This window comes from Hakea prostrata, chromosome 1 (genome assembly GCF_041222555.1).
Source record: "Hakea prostrata isolate BN-2017 chromosome 1, UWA_Hpros_2, whole genome shotgun sequence".
Classification (NCBI taxonomy): domain Eukaryota; kingdom Viridiplantae; phylum Streptophyta; class Magnoliopsida; order Proteales; family Proteaceae; genus Hakea; species Hakea prostrata.
Window position 1 is genome coordinate 65,884,792 of NC_142600.1, and position 16,980 is coordinate 65,901,771.

Consider the following 16,980-nt stretch of genomic DNA (forward strand, 5'->3'; position numbering starts at 1 on the left):
GGGGTATTGAGGAGGTGGGGGTCATTTGGTTTCGGTGGAAGTTAGGCGATTGAACCGGATCCGGTTAAGCCGGACTCTTTTTAAACCTAGTCCAGTATTCAAGCTCCAACCTCCAATTAAATATCTCAGAATTCGTTTCAACCCGGCCAAACCACAAGCGGTCTACTATACCTCAACTCAGAGCCCATTTTACAGGGTCCAGGGCCGGAAAAGGCCAGGCTCTGTTTCTGTATGTTTTTGTCATTTTCAAGTTGGTTTTTAACCAAAAGAAAGTATCTTAAATTTGTGAGAGAATTAACTGAACATAAACTGTTTCTTAGCCCATAGATAGGTCCAACAAAAATTAATATATTTTCTTAAGTGTTAATGTGTTAATTAAGGGTATTAATGGATAATCGGAATCCGCTTTCGAATTCGCATCCACATCCATTTAAAGATATCAGAATTTATTATCGATTATTATCCATCCGATTAAGTTACTTATTTAGATTTATTTTTCTTATTTTTATAAATTTTTTACTTGTGATATGTGACTTTTTTCTAGATTCTTTACTAAAATAATTATCAAAGTTGCTAAATTCTTAAATTTCAAATTTAGCCTTCACAAATAAAATTGTAAGGATGTAAACAAGAATCAAAAACTTGTAATCAATATGTATTTTTATACCCATTTGTAAGAATCTACTTAAGAAAATAACAATCCGATTATCATCCGAATCTGACTGAATCTGTCCGAAAACCGATAGGATATTATCCGAATCTGTCTAGATATAATAGGATGCAGATATGGTATTACTACTATCCGATACGAATTTGATTCGTTTACACCCCTAGTGTTAATGCTTGAGGCAAAATCACCATTATATTCTCAATTAAAAAAAAAATTACATGTGCACGGTGGCGTTGCCACAAATCCACTGACCTCCCAATCTACTACCATAATCCATAGATAGGTCCAAAAAAGTTAAACTCCTTTCTTAAGGCTGCATTTGTTTGTAAATGTATGGTGAAAAAAAAAATATGTAAGCCCCATATATAATGGAGTGAGAGAGAGGAAAATAAAATGAATGAATTTCATGAAAAAGTGTTAAACGTGAGTCCACACTTTTTTGTTTTTTCACAAAATTTTATAAAATTTTGTAAAGTTTTGAAAAGACATAAAATGAAAAAGTTAAAATATCACCTCACTAGACAAGCTTCATTCTCCAACTTTCTTATCCATATCAACTAAACAATCACACTTTTGGATTTTAAGAAAAGTTTATTTTTTCAAAATTTTTTCCATCCCTTTTTACCCACCCTACCTTTATTCCAGCAAACAAACGCAACTTAAGTATTACTGCTTGAGACAAACTGACCATTGTATCCTTAACTAAAAAAATCAATCCCCTTCATCTCAACCATACATGGTCGTCCACCAATGTTCTTGCTCGACTTGCCAGATTACTAGAAGGAATCGACTATCACCAGGTTCCAAAAACCACCCAAGGTTGTAGAAAAATAAAGGGTGAAAAGGAATAAAAAGAAACACAATGGAATGGTTAGACTCATCCTTCCATTGTTAATTCATCCTTTTTGTTTTATATATAGAGGTTTGTATACAATATGTTCGATGTTTTTCATAGACACTTGTTTATCTCTCTCATTCTATAATCTTATTTAGTTCTTGTTTGATTGTTTAATCTACTAGTACTTTTAGGGTTTCTATTCTCTCGTCTACTAGTTTCAATAGATACAATTTTTGTTTCTTTGAAAAAAAATTTCCCTTCTTGAGCTTCGTGTAGATTGCATTTTAGGAAGCCTTCTTACATCCCAAAAATCTTTCTTGTGCTTCTAATTTTCTATTATGAAGAAAATAAAAATAAAAATAAAAACCCTCTCTGGAGGTGCTCAAGAGCCTTTCATCTTGGTATGGAAGTGCAAAAAGGTGTCAAGGCATTTAAGGGTCTCAAATGTTGCAACAAGGTTGTCCCCTTAGGCCCTATCTTTTTTCTCCTATTAATGGAAGTGTTGTCCAAGCTTATGCAAAGTATAGATCACTTTTTGTTTGTTGGTATCAAGATTGCTAGGCATGCATTGGAAACTTCACATTTGTTTTTTCCTGATGATACTTTTTTATTTTGTCAAGCTTCTGTTGATGATGTTCTATCTATTAAGGCTATTTTTTAGTTTTTAGTTTATTTTACGAGCCAAATAATTAACTTTGACGAAAGTAAAGCCTTTCTTCAGTAGGATTGTTTTTGTGGATGAAAGGGTATGATCAATAGCAATGTTAATTTTTGTTATTGGGGACTAAGCTCTTTTTTTTTTTTTTTGTGTGTGTGTGAAAGATTGAACTCTAAATTTTCCTCGTGGACAGCTAAACTTCTATATATGTTGGTAGAATTGTACTTGTTAATTATGTTCTTCATGTTGTGCCTAGTTATCAATGCAATGTTTTCTGACCCCTACAGTTGTCTGTTGAAAATTGGACTATGTCTACCAAAGGTTTTGGCTAGGGCATGGGAGTGTAGGGAAACATCTAATTAAACCTTATTGCATGGGATAAATGTTGTTGTTACCTAAACATGTAGGGGGATTGGGCTTTAGAAGGTTTGAAGATGTTAACAATGCTTTGCTTCTTCATCAAGGGTGGCGGCTACTAGCTCAGCCTAATGTTCTATAAACCCTTAATGCCAAATATTTCAACAATAAATCTATTTTTTTATCACAAGGTGCTAAGTAAAAACGGCTCTTGGACCTTGAACAAGTTACACAATATTTTACCTATTTTAAGCAATACTAATCATTGATCTATATATGTACATGTTATTATTTAATGAATTCCTTTTTTTCTATCCTCCCACACACCAAAAAAAAAAAAGGAAGAAGAACTCTTCATCCCTCTTTCTCAGCCTCATTGATTGTTCTAGTTAAGATGGACTTGTGAAACCCACAACAACATCAAATGTTGGTACGATGGTTCACACATTTGCAAAAGTTTTTTATTTCATCCAACTCATATTAAAAAAGTCTAGCTATTCAACTGTTCATCTCTCCATGGTTGAAGCAAGTTTAGTTGTGATTTTGCAAATAACCCTAAAAATCCAATGAACCCTAATCAATGCACAAATAACGCCAATCAATCAATGTAGAGGAGGTGGTGGTGGGTGATTTCTAGCATCTCAATTTAACCAATGAAGAAGATGGGTGAAGCTTGGCCAACAAAAGAAGATGGGTGAAGGGAAATCCCTTCACCTGGCCTTCTTTATGTGTAAGGTTCAGCTTTGAAAATAGGGTTTAAGGGGCATTTGAGTTATTTTAACACATAAGGGGTATTTTAGATTTGAAAATTTATTTGAAAATTTATTTTAGATTTGAAAATTTATTTGAGTAATTGAGTTCCAATCATTAACTAGTAATGGTCTTAAACGGTGACTACCAGAATAGACCTATTTGTAGTTTTGGCAAACTAGGGGGTCGTGAGTTTCATGGCATAGTTAGGGGTGTGCATGTAAAAGCTCCCTTTTTTTTTTCACTTCCCCGTTCATTAGTGTTATATGTTCATAGAAAAGTAAAATATGATACCATGAGGAAGCATAGGATATGCCTTTACATTCTATTAGACTTCCTCCTAATATTCATCAACAACAAATGATTGTCCAATCTTATAATCTTCTGTAAATACCAAGTTAGACACAACTATCTTCAGGTGTCTTGAGAAGCCAACTTTTACATGGGGTGAGATAGTTATTTCTAGGAGTTTAGTTATTTATAGGAGTCCTAAGACAGTTACGCATCAAAGCCTAATTGTCGTGAAAAGTGCACAACCAAGATGTTCATCTTCCTAATAGTTATATATGGTTTTTTTTTTTTTTTTTTAAGGGTTTTAAAAGGTAAAAAAAAAAAAAAAAATTTTTATTTTTTTGAACTCGCTCTCAAACTAGATGGGTTGATATCACAATAATGGTCAAGGGTCAATCAATGTTGTACGTTTACCCCCAAAAAAAAATCAATGTCGTACGGCTCCAAATAAACTTCACAAAAGAATGGGATCATAGGGTTGGTTGATGCACAATGAAGTAAAAGAATTGGACAACATAATGATATGCTATCAGGATAGTCTCACACAGAGAGAGGACTTATAGGCAGGGGGCAACAAGGAGACCATATGAATGAATGACAGGGAAAAGAAAGAAGGGGATGAGATAGGTGAGGCCTCCCAAGAGGCTTTTGAAACATAAGGCATCATTTGTTTGCATAAGTGGGGTGAGACAAATAAAAATGTGAGAACCATATGTAGTGGGGGTGGGGGACAACGGAAAGAAGAGGAAATGGTTTTGTGAAAAAGTTTCAAATGTAAGTCTTACTTTTGTTGTATTCTTCACTTTTCCACAAAGTCCCACTAAATAGGTGAGATTTTCAAAATGGATGGGGTGAGAAAAGTAACATGCCACATTAACAGACTAGCTTCGTTAAACTAAGGAGGTTTTTCTGCCTATTTTTCCACCTCATTGAACCAAATAAGCCATATTTTGAGATTTTATAGAAAAGTTTATGTTTTTCCAACCCCTTTCTTCCCAACCCATCAAATTCAACTAACAAATGATGCCTAAATGAGAAGAGAAAATGAGGAAGAGACTTTAAGAGGTTGACAAGATTGAGATGAGTTGGTTTTCTTCTCTAAGCAAAATATGCCAACGGACTTCAAGTGGAAGTTAGATAAATTCAATGCAATAGGATATTTAGAGTCTCATCTTTAACAATGTGGTCAAAATTTGGGATCTAGTAAAAGAAATCAAATGGAATGTGCTTTCTTCTATTCTTTTGGAGGATCGGCACCGGTGATGGGTGACACAACTTGATGAAATCAAATTAGAATTTATCAAGCCTTATGACGACATTCACCTGAAAGACCATAACGGATCTGTTATGGTTTGAATTTGATTTTTGAATTCAAATTTTTGAATTCAACTTTTGAATTCAAGTTTTAAATTTGAATTCAAGTTTTTAATTCTTTCATCACCAAACAAATAATACTGATGTTGACATTACTCATTGAAAATTGGAGACCTTAAGATAAGAGCCCATTAAAGAAATTTCTAATATAATCATGAAGTTCAAGAAAGAAAGCTAAAAAGATTTGGAATTGACCACCAGAGTTGAAGTGAGTAAAAATGATCCTGGATAATCTATATGGAGTAAGGGTGTCAAATGGTGATCAAAGTACGATAAATGGCATGGGTTCAATTTGCTGTCATAACATGTTAGAAAAACAGAGCAAAATACGCAAGCATACAAGACAAAGAATTTATGTGGTTCACCTAAAGGCTACGTCTATGACTAGGTTAGATACTATGTTCACTATGAAAGAAGATGAACATTATTCCACCCTAGCCAATTTTTCTCTACCTACTCCCTGCACCTCTCGGCCCCTATTAAGAGACCATAAACAGTTACAAGAAAAATGAAAATGATAGAAATGTTGGGTTGTGGGCTTAATTAACACTGGTCCTTTTATCTGGGCTCATATTCATTCACATATAGTCAAGGGTATTACTACTTTTACCATTGTGGGAGTGGTTAAATGATTAATGTTTTACATTATAAATAGCTTTTTGGGTCCCCGTAGTCGTCACACAGTCATATTTGGGTTTGAGGTTGTTTCCACACACTCTCAAACTAAGGATTCCAAAAGGTGAAAGGCTTCAGAAGATTCAAGGAGAATAAAGAAGGCTGATCTACAACAAGAACACACTACAAGTATTTAATCATCTACGCTTCCATTGATTATATTCATAAGACATGTTTTAATTATTATAGGAATAATATAAATCATTGTAGATCCAACATTTAGTATCAAAACCATTTTCTATAATAATTAAGGTTATGAATTCTTGATTTTTATCGCATGATTAAGTAGGTGTTCTATTGATTTAATTTCGGATTGGATCCAATGGGAGGATCTAGGGGTTTAATTGGAACCCTGGATCATCTATTGATTTAATTTATTATTGGAATAAAAATCGGAGGATTGTAAATATGCATGATTTGTTAATCCATGAAAATTCTTTTTTATTTTTATTTCTATTTTATTGTTATTATGTTTCTTGGATCTTTCATGAAATTTTATGATTTGGAATGATGAGATCTTTAATCATGTCCTTGTGGGTGTTTTTGGGTTCGACTTTTTTAAAGAAAACGGATATATTTTTTTGTCCAGATCGAGCGCCGTCTCATACGAGATGAACGTCCGTTTGGTCAAAGTAAATCTTGTATCCTTTGGTCAAATAGGCTAGACGGATGACCGTTTGATTAGACACGTCCGTTTAATCATAAAGGACTAGATAGAAATTCCGTTTGACCAAATTGAATTCTATCTGGTCAAAGAGGACCAGATGGACGTCCGTTTGGGTTTTGTGCAAAAAAAAAATTTTGTATACTATTTACATTTTATGTGTATAGTTTTTTCTCATTTGAAAGAATCTCACTCTAAATTATTGCAAATAGGATTATATAATGTTATGATAGAATTATATGGAACCCACCAAAGTAGTAACATATAATTTTTATCCTGATATTTTGTGATCGAAAGTATATATAATTACTGCAATAGATTGATGGTGTTCATCCAAAAGTGTCATCATCAAGGTATGATAATGCATATGTTTTTAAGGGAATATGATGACTTAGAAGTACCATTTACCCAAAGGTGATGGCACCTTCGAAGTCGAATATCCCGAGGTAATTGAAAATTGTAAGGGGACTAGTGCATTCTCAACCCAAATGTTGAAATGTAGTAACAGTCGGTAACTCTTACTAGTATGATGGTAATTTTCCTTCTTTAACAATGTATATTTTTTTTGTCATTATTATTAAATGCATGCCTAAGATTGATGTTTTTATAATTTATATATATCATTTACAGTTCCATAAAGATGTCTTCTGTTTTCTCCAATATCCCAAAGCTCACTGGAGATAATTTCAAAAGGTGGGAAGAGGATTTGGAAGTCTATTATGTTTAAGAGAATGGGATATATGCTTCACAGACCTAAGCCTGTTGAAACTAAGAATCACAGTCCAACACAAAAACACGAATTGATCATTTGGAATAAGACAAACAAAAAAGCTCTAGTAGTAATGAAGCCAGCTATCCTAGAAAGCACTAGGAATAGTGTAGGATAAAATGAAACTGCCAAAGAATATCTAGAGGCCATCAAGGTCAAGTTTTGACTCTTCCAAGAAAGCTCAGTCGGGAGACTTGATTTCTACTCTTACCACTACCAAGTTCACTGGGGAAGGTAATGTTAGAGATCATATTCTAGGTTTGATATCTTTGGGCAATCAAATAAGGCCTAGGTATTAATTTTGATGATGATTTTCTAGTGAACATTATCTTGGATTCTCTCTCTCAACCTTTTAGTCATTTGAAATATATTGATAATGTCCTGTCTGATCACAAATGGAGCTTGGATCAGGTGGTTACTATAGTAACTCAAAAGCAGAATAACCTTAATAGGAACAAGGTAGAGACTACCAATCTTGTCTACAAGAAGGATTTATCCACTAAGACCAACAAGAAGTTCTTCAACCCAAAGGCAAAGGATTTCAAGAAAGGAAAGGATTTCAACAAAAGCAAGGATTTCAAGAGAGCAAACTTCCAGAAAAAGGATAATGAGTTCATCTGTCATTGGTGTAAGAAACCGGGTCATTTCAAGAAGGATTGTTTCAAGAGGAAGGCTTACCTTGAGAAGGGAAAATCTGGTATGAAATTTTCACTATTTTGTTTTGAATCTTGCTTAATAGATGTTCTTGTAAACTCATGGTGGTTGGATTTTGGTTCTTCAATTCACATCTCTCATTCCTTGTAGGGGTTGCTAAGAAGACGGAGACCCAACAAGGATGAAGTGAACATGTTTGTGGGAAATGGAGAGCGAGTAGCAGTAGAAGCCATTGGAGATACTATGATAGTTTTGAATTCAAAAAAATTTACCATGTTTCAATGTAGTTTGTATACCCACCATGAGAAGGAATCTTATCTCTGTAGCCAAATTGGGCCAAGACGGTTTTTCTATCAATTTTAATGGCAATGATTTTTCAAAGATTCAGTAGTTTATGGTTCTAGCTGTATAATTGATAATATATATAGACTTGATTGCTAAGAGTCTTGGGTGGTGAAGGTTGGAATAAAAAAAATGCTAGATAATGGGAATTCAACAACTCTTTGGCATAGAAGGTTAGGCCACATTGCAAAGAAGATGATTGATAGACTAGTGAAATAAGGGGTTACTAGACATTCCTGACACAGATGAATTGGGAGCCTACATTGACTGCAACAACAGCAAGATGACCATTAGTAGAAAGAAAGAAGCCACTCGTAGCCCATCAGTGTTGGATCTAATTCATATCAATATTTGTGGTCCTTTTTCTATACCCACTCTAAGTGGCAAGCAATATATTTCTTAACTTTTATAGATGATTGGTTGAGGTATGAGTACATTTACCTTCTTTCTAAAAAGTCTAGTGTTTTGGACTGTTTTAAAAATTTCAAGGTTGAAGTAGAACTCTTCCACTTGAAGAAAATAAAAGCTGTCAGATCTTATAGGGGTGGAGAATATTATGGAAGGAGTGGAGACACTGAACAACAACTAGGATCCTTTGCCCTTTTTCTTCAAGAACATGGAATAATTTGTCAGTATTCTATGTCAAGTTTTCCTCAACAAAATGTTGTTGTAGAAAGGAGAAATAAAACTCTAAAGGACATGGTCAAATCTATAATGAGCAACTCTACCTTACCAGAGTCCTTATTGTGAAACCCGGTCCTAACCTTAATCCGGATACTCTTTTGTCTGTAGGTCCGAAGACCCAAAGTAGAAGTGAAAGTCAACTATGGGCCATATCAGTAGAAGATATAGTGTTCAACTCCGAACCTATGGAGATTGAAGATGATACCTCATACTTGAAGATAGTGTTGGATATAGAGAAGAGACTACGCCTTGATGAAAAGAAGATTGGTTGATGACCATAGAGCTTAGTGGGATATTATTTAAAGCCATTTTTCCATGCTAGGTATGTTATAGAATATGTGTTTAAAGTTTCGTTTGATTCCGAGTAGTGGAAGACCCTCAAATCCCTGACCTTGTCTTTGCTGTTTGCCTGGGTCGACTGCTTGGGTCCACTGGGCCAGGCTACCCAGCCAATCGACCTAGAGATGCTGAACTCGAGCAGAATCTTCTGTTTAGGTTATGTTGCTATATATACCCCATGACTTCGTGATTTTAGTATCCCTAGCCTCCAAAACACTTAGAGAATGAAGGGAAACCATCTCCAAGCCTCCAAAAGTGTAGAAGAAGACTAACCTTGCAAACTTGCAAGTTCTCTCTCTTGTTCTTCAATCAAAGGTTAGTATTCAATCTTTTGTATTCTTGATTCATTCTTTCCATGATCACTCTCATCTTTGAACTGAGATTATGATGAAGATGTTGCAACCTTGTAGTCATATCTTTACAATCTCTTTTCATTCTCTTATGCCATGATCAACTCATTCATTCTTAATATGATTCTTATGATTTCTTCTTAAACTATGATCATATTCCTATTTTGATTTATTCTAGCATTGTAGATGCTTCTCTATGATTAATCATACCTCTGATCAACTGTGTTCTTGTACTAGAATGAAACCTTATCATCTCTAGTTCATCTCTTTCATTCATAGCATGTTTCCAATGAAAACCATGATTTTTACCAAAATAGAAACTATGATTTCAAATTAGTAAGTAATGGTTTTAATGGTTGTTTGATGTCTAAATTATGCTTTTTAGTCTTAGACTACTGTGTTAGACATTCCCTCCAAGTTTCGTCACATTCCGGATTGTGTAGCATAGGTTTCGGATCAAGATTCTCTTTTGGATTTGGATTTGCTCTTGGGCAGACTGCCTGGGTCGACTGACTCAGTCAACCCAGCCAATCAACTAGCAACAACAGAATTTGATTTCTTCGTCTGATTCGATTCGATTGATGCTTATTCTTTTAGGACTACTTCCTAATGATTGTGATGCTATTCTAGGGTTTATTTGCAAACTTTGGATTCATCCTCTTGTCCGTCCGGAATATATTCGAATATATTTAAGGTAAGGAAAGTTGTTACCATATTAACATAGATTGCATAGATTTAGTTTCTAATTTGGGAACTACTTAGATTTGCTACTGATATGTTAGTTTCTATTATGATATGAATGCTGCAAGTACATTAGGATCTTATTTCCTTATTTACTTTATGTACTTGGATCATGTATGAATACTTATTCATGTATGTTTCTTATTTATTTGATTTTGTCTTATTATACTCTTTCATATGATGAGATATCTGTCGTGGATGATATGACTGAATTATGAATGTGATTGTTTAGGTATGATTTGGGATTGGGGAATGTCCTTTTGACATTTCTGTCCTTGGACCTCATTGGGAGTAGTATGGGATATTTCCAATGTTGCCCTTTGACACTTTCCCGAATTATTGATTATCATACCTAGGACTTGTCTAGCAGTGTTTGGTTAGGTTATACCCCTGTTATATCAGACTCGATTCGGAAGGGTATTGAGACCGAACGACACGTGGAAGCTATGGCGATTCATGGGTGCTCAAGACCGGTGAGTTATATCCGTGAGGGGACATGAATCACATTGTGGGGGCCATTTATGGGTAGAGTTGCATATGGATAGACTTGGGCTCATGGGCGGTCAAGACCGGTAATCAACCCGTGAGAGGACATGAGAGCTTCTGTTTACTATATGTGGATGACCTATAGGGTTGATGAATCCGTATTTGAGAGAGTTGGAAACGCTGACTCTAGTGTGAAGGATACCGGAAAGGATCCCGAGAGGGGAGGAATGGACGTATCTGGATCTGAGTTGATGTAACTAAGTAGAAGACTTGCATTGGGCTAGGCTTTACCCTTACATGCACCAATACTTAGACCAAACGGTGATGTGAGAGAGACGTGACTTAACCCTCAGCCATGGATTGTCCAAGATGGATGAAGGACCCTTTGCCAACCGAGGATGAGTGAATTGAGACCTACCCAAAGAAGTATGGTGCTATGACTTAAAGCATGTCTGCCTATAGAGACCAGCATACATAAAGTTAGACTCATACATGCATTGTCTGTCTCATATCATATCACATTATGTTTTGCTTATGTTATCATGTTATTTATGCTATTATGGAATAACTTGCCTTGCTAAGTTTCTTTTAAAACTCACTCCTTTTTGTACAACATCTTTTGTTAGATTATTCTGCAAGCCTTGATGACTATGAAGCGCAATATGAAGAAGCGCAAGATGAAGAAGCACACAATATGCAAAGTGTTGGCAACTATGAGGATTACGTTGAGGATTCCTCGAGTGGTCTCACTTGTTACCAAGATTAGCCCTACTGTGGAGTGGGAGCGTCTGAGCGTTATTGATGAAGTCTATGTTTACGAAGACGTTCTTTACAAATTAGAATAGACTCTAGCTTAGTTAGATTATATCTTTCTTTCTTGTCTTTAGAATTAGTTGTAATCTCCTTTGACTTTCGATCTACATTCCACTGTACTCGTGGAGTGAGATTCCGCCTCACTCTATATTTGATTTTATATATCTATTGGTATCATTTCTGCACTCTGATGATTATCTCGTTACTTTACTTTGATTCATTGGAATAATATTGTTAACCTTGATTTAGTCTTGTTCTTGATTATATTGTTGTGAATGTGGGAGGTTGATTTTACTAAATACTGGATCTTGTGGAATGTGGATCACACACTCGAGTATGCCAGATAGGGTACCAGCTGGGTGGATGTGACACTTATGGGGTGAGGCACTCAAAATTGCTACTTATGTTTTGAATAGGGTGCCAAGTAAAATAGTATGTAAGACTCCACATGAACTCTGGACTAGAAGAAAGCCAAGCCTCCGACACTTGCAAATTTGGAGCTGTCAAGTAGAAGCCAAAATCTTTAATCCTCATAAGAAGGTTTGGGATCCAAGGACAGTGAGCTACCATTTTGTAGGGTACCCAGAAAGATCGAAAGGTTACATATTCTACTGCCCAGGTTCTGGAAGGAATATTATTGAAACCATCCATGCTAAATTTTTCGAGTCTTGTGGAGATTCTTCTAATCCTCGAAATCTTGTTTTTGATGAGCAAATCATTGCCCCTACTTCAACCCCAATTGCATACGTATCACCACCTCTTGAAGACATAACTTGTGAATCCTCTCCAACTATTGAAGATAATCCTTTTGAGGCTGAGACTGCTAAAGAAGTGGAGGTGAATGTAGAAGTTCTTGTAGCTCAACCACTTAGAAGGTCCACCATGACACTCAAAACTCCATTAAGTTCAGATTATTTGGTCTATCTGAATGAATGCGAGTATGATATAGGAGAAGAAGAGGACCCAGTCAATTCCCAACAGACAATGAATCATTGTATAGCAGACAAATGGGTGGAAGCAATGAAAGAGGAATTGAAGTTCATTAGTCATAATGGTGTGTGGGATCTTGTAGAACTACCACAACATTGTAAGCCTATTGCTTGCAAATGGGTGTTTAAGACCAAGATAGACTTATAGGGCAGGGTGGAGCTTTACAAGGCAATGTTAGCAGCAAAGGGATTTACATAACGAGAAGGAGTTGACTACAATGAAACCTTCTCACCTATTTTTTCAAAAGATTCCTTTAGAGTCATCATGGCCATCATCACCCATTACAATTTGGAGTTGTACCAGATAGATGTGAAAATAGCTTTTTTGAATGGTGATCTTACAGAGAAAGTTTTTATGAAGCAACTAGTGGGTTTTGAGGAGAAGGGCAAAGAACATCTAGCCTATAAGTTGAGGAAGTCTCTCTATGGCTTAAAACAAGCCTCTAGACAATGGTATCTAAAGTTTGATCAGTAATTATATCTTTTGGTTTCATGGAGAACCCCATTGATCAATATATCTACCTAAAAATCAATGGGGGCAGTTTCATTATTTTGGTGCTATATGTTGATGGTATTCTTCTGTCAAGTAGTAGCAAAAACTTACTTTATGAAACCAATAAATTCCTATCACAAAATCTAGAAATGAAAGACATGGGTGAAACAAAGTATGTCCTTGGTATTGAGATCAGTCGAGACAAGAATTGAGGACTTCTTGGACTGTCTCAATGGGCTTATATTGATAGGGCTCTTAAGATGTTTAGTATGTCGAAGTGCTCAGGAGGTGATGCACCCATTAGCAAAGGGGACAAGCTAAATAAGGGTCAATGTCCAAAGAATGACTTGGAAAGGACACAGATGAATGACAAATCCTATGCTTCTACAGTAGGGAGCTTGATGTATGCACAAGTATGTACTCATTCAGATATTGCTTTTGTAGCCAATGTACTTGGAAGGTTTTAGTCGAATGCTGGTGTGGCTCACTGGACTGCAACAAAAAAGGTCATGCAATATTTGCAGAGAACAAAAGACTTCAAGCTTATTTATAGTGCCAGTGAAAAGCTAGACATGATAGGATATTCTGATTTAGATTTTTGTGGTTGCACTGATAATCTAAAGTCCACTTCAGGATATATATTTATGATGGGAGGTGGAACTGTTTCATGGAGGAGTGCAAACAAACTATACTAGCATCTTTCACCATGCAAGAAGATGTGGTGGAAGAAATTTGATGAAGCAACCAAGTAGGCTATGTGGCTTAGAATTTTGATTACTAAGGTCAAGGTAGTTGATTCGATTTTAAGGCCTTTAAAAATGTGGTGTGACAACAATTCTGCTGTGTTCTTTTCAAAGAACAATAAGAGATTTGGGAACTCCATGAACATTGACATTAAATATCTACTTATGAGGGAAAAGGTCATGACTGAGGAAATTGATATTCAACATATTACTACTGATAAGAGGTTGGCAGATCCACTTACTAAGGCACTTTTAATGGGAGTTTTTAATCATGTTTTCAGTATGGATGTTTTAGAATCTTTTGATACTTTCATTTAGTGGGAGTTATTGTTCCTTTTTATTCAACATTTTTCATTATTAAATTTATTCATTAATAAGATGGTTCTTTCATTTTCATCTTGTGTTAATAATTAAGGTAAATGATGTAGATTTATATTTGCTACATTTTTTGTTTGATTATAATGCCTATATTTAGCAAAGGTTCTAATGATAATATCGGTATTTATCCAAGGTTCCAATTTATAGCGATATTTAGCCTAAATCCTGGTTAGCAATTTTGCCACAGGCAGTTATGCCAATAGGTGGTTTTGTTACAGGCGGTTATGCCAATGAGCGGTTTTTCCGAGTCAAATATTAATGTTAGATCGATCATGGCGGTTTGTCAAATTATAATTAATATTTGAGTATTCTACTTATGAGGTAATTCGAGGTAAGTTGATCATTGATCAGGAAAGGACTCACAAGAGGGATGCTTTTGTGATCACATAAATTTTTGCATTCTTTACCTCTTGTATGCACCCCAAGGATTTATATCAACAAGTTGTTAATGACTGTAATAGCAGATAGTTGTGTTCCGTATATTGAGGAGCATCTCCTACTATCGTTCACATTAATTGTTTGTTGGTTGAATAGGTTTTTTGAGTGATGAAGGATTATGGCAGTTATGGCTAAATACCTACGTAAAGGTACCCGTGTTAGTGTATCCCAAGTGGGAGATTGTTGGGTTGTGGGCTTAACTAACACTAGTCCTTTTATTTGGGCCCATATCATTCAGTTTAGTTGGGGGTATTATTAACCTTTACCATTGTGGGAGTGGTTAAAGGTTAGGGTTTTACATTATAAATAACTTCTTGGGTTCCGTAACAGTTACACATAATATTTGGGTTTGAGGTTGTTTTTACACACTCTCAAGCGAAAGATTCAAAAAGGTGAAAGGCTTTGGAAGATTCAAGAAGAGTAAAGAAGGTGGATCTACAACAACAACATAATACATGTATTTATTCATCTATGCTTCCGTTGATTATATTCATAATACGTGCTTTAATTATTATAGGAATAATATAAATCATTGTGGATCCAACAAGAAGTACCCCTATACCCCATGAAATCTAAAATCTCCAAGACGCATTGTAACAATTTGCTTGTATGCATCGTCTATATATAGAATCCAAAGTCCACAAAATCTTGCCTTTTGTGTTTAGGCCCTCAAAATGAATCCAAGTTTATTTCATCATGTGTAATCAACCTTGACTAGGGTAGACTTTTCAAAATTCTATCTTGCCAAAATCATACTTTCATTCTACCAAAAAAAAAAAAAAAAAAAAAAAAAAAAAAAAAAAAAAAATCATACTTCCTTCAATTTGTTGAGACACCTCAACACCTTCCATCTTTAACGAACAATTCAAAATTGAATTCTTATCACACATCAATTTGCACACGTGACGAAAATTGTCTTATCCACAACAAAGCACCTTATAGTCTTATACCTTTACCCTACCATATCAATACAATACTATTTTCTCATATGGATATCATATTACAATGTACTAAGGGGATTTAATCCTCTGCGGCCTAAAATCCATCCAGGGCCACTCTAGATGGCCGCCACGTGTCTGTGGCTAAAATCCCAACCACTGGCTTTAGGCCAATATTTCTCAAATATTCAGTTATGGTCTGAATAATGGACTGGTTTGATTAAACCAAACTGGTCATTATTTCTTCAATTTTTCAAAATAAAATAAAATATAATTATAAACCTAAACTAAAGAGATGTCTTCATCTTCTATCCATCTCGACGGAAGAGAGAAACACCTTCTCCGGCGAACGATTGCGACCAAGACGATGAATGATTACCCTGAAAAATTGTTGAAGCCAATCATTTGTGCCAATGGTGTCGATGTAGCAGAGTTCACACTTCCCCGCTGAATAAAAACTAAGGATATTCCTCATTTTATCAATGAATTTAGAATTTCTGCAAGGAATGCTATGGAAGTAGGTCAGAATTGGGTGAACTTGATCTAATATTAGCAAGAAATCCAGATACAAATTAAAGTTGCAATTATAAATATTTTTATTCACAAAGAATAACTTTTGGCTGTAGGGTTTGATGGAGTTGAAATCCATGGGGCACATGGATACTTGAATAGATCATGAAGGATGGAGTAAATGATAGAACCAATCAATATGGTGGAAGCCTTAAAAATTGTTGCAGGTTCCCACTAGAAGTAGTTGAAGCAGCAATGAATGAAATTGGAGCTGAGATAGTTGGAATAAGGCTTTCTCCCTTTGTTGGTTGCAAGGAGTGTGGAGGCTCAAACCCATAAGCTTTAGGTCTTTACATGGCTCAACAACTAAGCAAATTTGGGCTTGCTTATTGCCATGATGTGGTTGAGCCAAGGATGATAACTTATGGAGAAAAACAAGTAGTTCCTCACAGTCTTCTACCCATGAGAAAGGCTTTCAATGGTACTTTTATTGTTGCTGGTGGTTATGATAGAGAAGAGGGTAACAAAGCTATTGCCACAGGATATACAGATCTTGTTGCTTATGGTCATTTGTTCCTGGCAAATCCTGATTTGCTGAAGAGATTCGCGCTTAATGTTCCACTCAACAAGTTTATTTGAGAGACATCTTATATACAAGACCCTGTTCTTGGTTATGTTGATTATCCTTTTCTCGACGATACCACTTCCAATGGAGAAGCTTGATTCACTGCCTTGGATATCTTTGGAAATTGGTTCTTCAATATTAATTTTCTTCTATGTATTTGTTATAATGCTTGGATTTTATTTTGGTAGAAGTTTTTGATGCCTTCTTATCAATAACTGTTATAGTGTTATGGTATTCTTTTAAATAAAGAGTTCATTTTTCCCTTTGAAGTTGGGGATTATCAAGAGGTTTTTATTGTTGCGTTTGTAGCAATTGGAACTGGATGGAAGGTCTTTTTGGCCCTGGACCACTTGGGATTTCCAAGAGAGCAGCCATATAGCTTTCAAGTCACTTCCCTTAATCTTCATGGAC

At 35.4% G+C, this 16,980-nt stretch overlaps 1 pseudogene; it reads left to right on the top strand.

Moving 5' to 3' along the window:
* Positions 1-15,801: 15,801 nt before the first annotated feature.
* LOC149029457 (putative 12-oxophytodienoate reductase 11 pseudogene) lies at positions 15,802-16,667 on the top strand (annotated as a pseudogene).
* Positions 16,668-16,980: the final 313 nt, after the last annotated feature.